Genomic DNA, 6663 nt, shown 5'->3' with positions numbered 1-6663 from the left:
GCTGTACTACAAAGCCATAGTGGTCAAGACAGCATGGTACTGGCACAAAAATAGAGACATAGACATTTGGAATTGAATAGAAAACCAGGAAATGAAACTAATATCTTACAGCCACCTAATCTTCGATAAATCAAACAAAAACATACCTTGAGGGAAAGACTCCCTATTCAATAAATGGTGCTGGGAGAACTGGATATCCACATGTAAAAAACTGAAACTGGACCCACATCTTTCCCCACTCACAAAAATTGATTCAAGATGGATAAAGGACTTAAACTGAAGGCCTAAAATGATAAAAATCCTCAAAGAAAGCATAGGAAAAACACTGGAAGATATTAGCCTGGGGAAAAACTTCATGAAGATTACTGTGGCAATTCCAACAACAACAAAAATAAACAAGCAGGACATAATGAAACTGAAAAGTTTCTGTACAGCTAAGGAGACAACAACTAAAGCAAATAGACAACCTACCCAATGGGAAAGGATATTTGCATGTTTTGAATCAGACAAAACCTTGATAACTAGGATCTAGAAAGAACTCAAATTAATCCACATGAAAAAAGTCAATAATCCCATATATCAATGGGCAAGAGATATCAATAGAACCTTCTCTAAAGAAGACAGACGAATGGCTAATAAACATATGAAAAATGCTCATCGTTCCTAAGTATTAGGTAAATGCAAATCAAAACTGCCCAGAGATCTAACCATCTAACCCCAGAGAGAATGGCTCACATCACAAAAATCTCAAAACTGCAGATGCTGGCATGGATGTGGAGAGAAGGGAACGCTTTTACACTGCTGGTGGGACTGCAAACCAATACAATCTTACTGGAAGGACATATGGAGAACTCTCAAAGAACTCAACCTAGCCTCCCATTTGATCCTGTAATCCCATTACTGGGCATCTACCCAGAAGGAAAAAAAAAATACTTTTATCATAAGGACACTTGCACTAGACTGTTTATTACAGCTCAATTTACAATCACCAAAATGTGGAAACAGCCTAAATGCCCATCAACCCAGGAATGGATTAACAAGCTGTGGTATATGTATACCATGGAATACTATTCAACCATTTTAAAAAATGGAGACTTTACAGCCTTTGTATTAACCTGGATGGAAGTGGAACACATTATTCTTAGTAAAACATCACAAGAATGGAGAAACATGAATCCTATGTACTCAGTTTTGATATGAGGACAATTAATGACACAGTGGGGGTGGGGGAAGGGGAGAGCAGAGAGAGAAAGGAGGGTGGGGTGGGGGAAAGGAAGAACAGAGAGAGGGAAAGAGGGATGGGGTGGGGTCTTGGTGTGTGCCACACCTTTTGGTGGGAGGACATGTTTGCAAGAGGGACTTTGCCTGACAAGTGCAATCAGTGAAACCTGACCAAGTGCACTCAATAAATCCCCAACAATATAAAAAAATAAATAAAAAATGGAGACCACTACAAGGTTTTAAAGAAAAGAATAGAGTGATAACTTTTGCTTTTTTTTCTTATTAAGTCAAATACACATAGATCATTAATACATTTATGCATATGTGGGGTACAATGTGTTGTTTTTTTTATACAATCTGATGTCATCACATCAAACCAATCAACATAGCTTTCACCTCATTTACTTGATTATTGTGTTAAGACATTTATGTTCTACACTTGACAGATTTGACTTGTAACTTTTGCTTTTAAAAGATTATTCTTACTTTTGTGCTGAAATAGACTGGTAGTGGGGAATACAAAGAAAAATCGAGAATATTCTTTATAAAAATTTTCAGATTAATAGGAGGGTATGAATGATTAGGTTACACTGTTTGCATTTTGTAGGTAAAGTTCAAGTTGTAATTAAGCTACAACTTACACCCAGGTGGTGTGTTGTTATATCCTTAGGCTCTCAATCCAAATGAAAAATGATAATGAAATAGTAGTAGCACTAGGTTTTTGAGAAGTAGTTGAATTCTAAAGTATTTTAAAAGAATAACCAATCAAATTACATAATAGGTTAGACCTAAAATTTAATAGAAAGAGTTAAGTCAAGATGATTCCAAAATTTTGTTGGCTCATTTGACTATAAGGATGATATCCTCAGTAGAGGAAGGTAACCCTGGGGAGGCAGTTTCACAGAGAGGGAAGATGACTTTGGACCATGTGAGATGTCTATCACACATCTGAAAACTCTTGAGTAGATATAGAGGCCCGGAGTTCAGGAAATAGATTTGTGCCAGACATTGAAATCCAGGATTATAATATTACTTGGAAGTGATTCAAGTTTAATACTCAAAGTTGAATTTAAAGAATACATGTGCAATAAAGTTACCAAATTAATTTCACTCTATATTTCAATACTATAAAACACAGTCTATAAATTATATCTGCACTTACATATTTATGAAAATTCCCTTGATAAAATAAACCTTTTACTTTGCAGCCTGACATTGAACCACTGAAGTAAAAATATATAACTTAGCGTTAATCAAAAGAATACGCTGTGAGCTCCCTCTGCTGTTACTAGAGAGTCAGTGACTTAGAAAATTGACCAGAACTCATGGGACCTAAATTAAACAAATCTGGATACTCAGGGAAAAAATTGACAGTACAAATGGATTAAGTATTATGAGTTTAAATAGTATTAAATGTCCTAATAGTTTCTTTTGTTAAAAGTAGATAATATATTAGGAAAATTATCATATCAGTGGTCTGAAAAAACATTTACCTCCTCTTCAGAATGTGGTAATAACTATACCGTGCCTACTTAAAGAATAAACCAGTTACCTATTCACTAACCAAAATCATCAAGGAATGAGGCAAATCAGTAGGGAATGCTTCTATTTTCTTAAAGAATTATTAACACATTTCCTTTTAAATAGAAAACAAAACATTTTATGCTTTAAATTTAATTATTTTATATCCAGAAAGGAAAGGTAAAAGGGACAGGTAGTAACTGCCAGTTGGTAAAATGACCATGCACTTAAACTCAATTACAGTCATCAATAAAAATATGAGCTAAAAATTTCCTATGTAAGTGGCAAGGTAGAAGAAGTTGTTTTGAGAAAATTTCTGTCATATGTCTAAATACAGTAAAGCTATGGAATTGTTTAGAGAATAAAGAACTACAGTATGTGATTATTTACAGTTATTCTCCTGCCTCTCTCTTTAGGCTTGATTTTCTGACATTTCTAATTTAAGAGTATTAACAAAATAGTAATAGTTCTCCATGTGCATCATATACCTCTATTTCTCTTATATGAGCATTTATCTAATTTTTTTCAAGGCATAGCTGAACAACCTTCTTGGTTATGTTAGACACTTCTCATCCATATCTGTAAAACACACATTGAAGTCAAATAGGACTGAGGTTTTATCCTGGTTCTGCTACCTCATGCTTGTGAGTCTTTGGGCAAAATCTGTAACTTTTCTCAGCCTTAGTTTTTCCTCTGTTCATTAAACATAGGCAATGCATAGAATTCTCAATAATACACATGGAATAAACAAAATAATGCATGAAAAATATCTAGTGGGATCTGGAATGCTAAGAGATACTCTGTATATTATAGCTATTACTATTCTCTAGTTAATATCTTTCACAGAAAATCACAATACGTGGTAACAGCTAAATTTTCTATATCTTCATTACACGACTTCAATTGCTTTAACATAAATGAGCATTGTGTTTCCTTCTTGATATAATAGATATTGATATAAAGGATAGAATATATACTTAAGTAATGAAAGTAAGCAATAAACATTGTTGATAAATTCATAATAATTAACACTGTTCTCAAGGGCTTATTTTAAAATATGTTAAAGAGTAATATACCATTATTTTCTAAGTCTGTGAATTAGTATTTTTAATAATAATGGAGTTAATTAATCAATTAGACATGATAGTAAAAAACCAAAAGTCATCCCAAAGCTTTGGACATAAGATATACTCCTTGTTGATTCTTTGTGCATTGCCTCAAGTTATTAAATGTACTAGTAGGCAGGGAGACAAGTGGCATGTAAGATGATCATTTTTAATTAATGCAGCCGTGCCATTTCTTATGCTTTTCTTTTCTTTTCATTGTCTTTTAATCAAGAAAAGCTCTCAAATGAAATATAACATTATGTTTATGCTAATTTTTCTTCCTTCTTGACTTTTTTCCCCAGGGTAGATGGTAATTATTCTTATTTTTAGGTATTATACTTTCTTAAAATTTGACACACAAAAGTGAATGAAAATAAATCCCAAATACATTCCAAAAACAGTCAAATCTATTTGGTGACTTTTTCATATTTAGAAGTTAGTTTGCTAGAATGTCAGAAAAGAAAATATTAGTAAACAATTCCGCATGGTATTGTGAATTTCCTATAAAAATTGCAGCTTCAAAGAACAACTAAATAATGTAAAAACTATAGTTCTCTACATAATTAATAGGAAACAAGGTGCTACTGAGTATTAACAATTCATGGCTCTTTAATAAGGAAAGGAAAGAACATTGCAAAATCTGAACTAAAAGTAAAATCGTAAGCCCTCTGCTAACTGAATGGACCCCTCTTGTTAAAGGGAATCCATCTCCATCAAGCAGATCCCAGAAGTACCTTAAAACTGAGTTCCCAGCTAAGATGGGGGGAGAGAGGCAAAGTACAATTATGAACATATGATTTCCTTTCCATACTTCATGACTCCTCCTATAGCTTGTTGGATATGCACTGTTTGACCTATATAAATTCTTGTTCACTTTTGTCTGTTCTCTGAAGCATGTATGCCTGGCTTCTAGCCAACCTGTTGGAATGGCCACTCACTATGTTGCTATTCTATCTGAGAAATAAATCTCTCCTTTTCCCAAAGTATAAACTTTTTTTTTTGTAGTTAACAAAACTATTGAACTTTCCTAAGTTACTTATATTAAAATTCTGCTATTTATATTTGGTGCCATGTAAAATTTTCTCTCCTTTGGACTTTTAAAAAAAGTGATATTTGAGTTTAGGAATTTTGAAGTGTGGTTGATTGTTATCCAGCAATATGTAGTAAGGGGAGATTGATGAGCAAAGGCATTCTTGGCGGTGTAATGCATCTGTCAAATTCCAGAGGCATGAACAAGTACAATACAGTAGAAAGGTTTCTGATGGGAATATGGAATATAAGAAGGAATATTCCCTAGAAGAAGTAATAGGAATTGGCTCTTGATTTTACAGGAGAATTAGGCATACCACACAGAACATTTATAAGTTCGGACTTTGACTAGTAGCTAATGGAGGATTTAACTTCTATCCATATGGCTGTATTTTCTACATCCAGGATTTTTCCTAGAATATAATAGACATGCAATATATCTTTTGGAAATACTTTCTTGAATACATGTTGCTAGAATGTAGCCTTGAAGTATGTGGAAGAGCAGATTGGAAGAATGCAAGACTATCATAAAAATAAAGACAAGTTAGAAGAAGCTCAAAATAACCCAGAAAAAGATGTTGAAGTCCTCATGTAACATTATTGTGGTAGAAGAGAGACAAGAAAAATACAAGACACATCTAGAAAATAAAGGGACAAGAAGGTAGGAGACCAGCTTACAAGATTTATTTTATTTTATTTTTTATTTCAAATTAATCTGAGGGTACAAATTTTTAAGTTACATTGCTTTCACTTCCAGGGTAAAGTTCAACTTGTAGAAGAGCCCTTTACCCAGCAGGCATGCTGAACACCCTGAAATTGTTCACATTAGGTGAGATCTCATCAATTACCCTCCCTCCTCCTGCCAACCTGCTTCCTGCCCCATCCTGCCAATTGCACTTCCTCCTGCCCCCCTCACCTTTCTCCCTTGCTATACTATATTTGTGTTTTATTATTTGTGTTGGCACGTAGTTGTTTATATATTGGTTTCATATTAGTATTGATTACGTTGGATTTTTTTTTTTTCTATTCTTGAGATACCTTACTAAGAAGAATGTGTTTCAACTCCATCTAGGTTAACATAAAAGATGTAAAGTCTCTATATTTTCTTATGGCTGAATAGTATTCCATGGTATACATATGCCACAGTTAGGTGATCCATTCATGGGTTTATGGCCATTTGGGTTGCTTCCATAACTTGGCAATTATGAATTGAGCAGCAATAAACATTCTACTGAAAATGTCTTTGTGATAAAATGATTTTTGTTCTTCTGTGTAGATACCTAGGAATGGGATTGCAGGATCAAATGAAAGGTTAACTTTTAGCTCTTTGAGAATTCTTGACACTACTTTCCATAAAGGTTGTATTAGTTTGCAATCCCACCAGCAGTGTAGAAGTGTTCCCTTTTCTCCACATCTGTGCCACATCTTCAGATTTGGGATTTTGTGATGGTTATAAGATTTCTGATACAAGAAACTTCATAGATAGCATTCACTAAGTATTACCAAAGAAAGAGATGGTAGAAAAACAGTTCTCATCTATAGATAGGTCCAAGCAGACTCAATTTTGAAGCATTAGATATTTCCAAATGAAAATGACAGTTACTGGAGAGACCTGAAACTCAGCCAAAATGCTTATGGTTTCTAGTCAGATTAAGACAATTTTAAAAATATGAAAAAATAAAGGAACAAGATAATAACTTCACCATGATAAAGTACTTCTAATTATATCAATTTCTATTATTCAGAGAATTAGACAATATGGTAGTTTATAATGAAGTGCTAATTG

Source organism: Otolemur garnettii, unplaced genomic scaffold, assembly GCF_000181295.1.
Source record: "Otolemur garnettii isolate 467f Iridium unplaced genomic scaffold, OtoGar3 scaffold00143, whole genome shotgun sequence".
Lineage (NCBI taxonomy): Eukaryota > Metazoa > Chordata > Mammalia > Primates > Galagidae > Otolemur > Otolemur garnettii.
The sequence above is the reverse complement of the archived record's forward strand: the minus strand, read 5'-3'. Positions refer to the sequence as shown.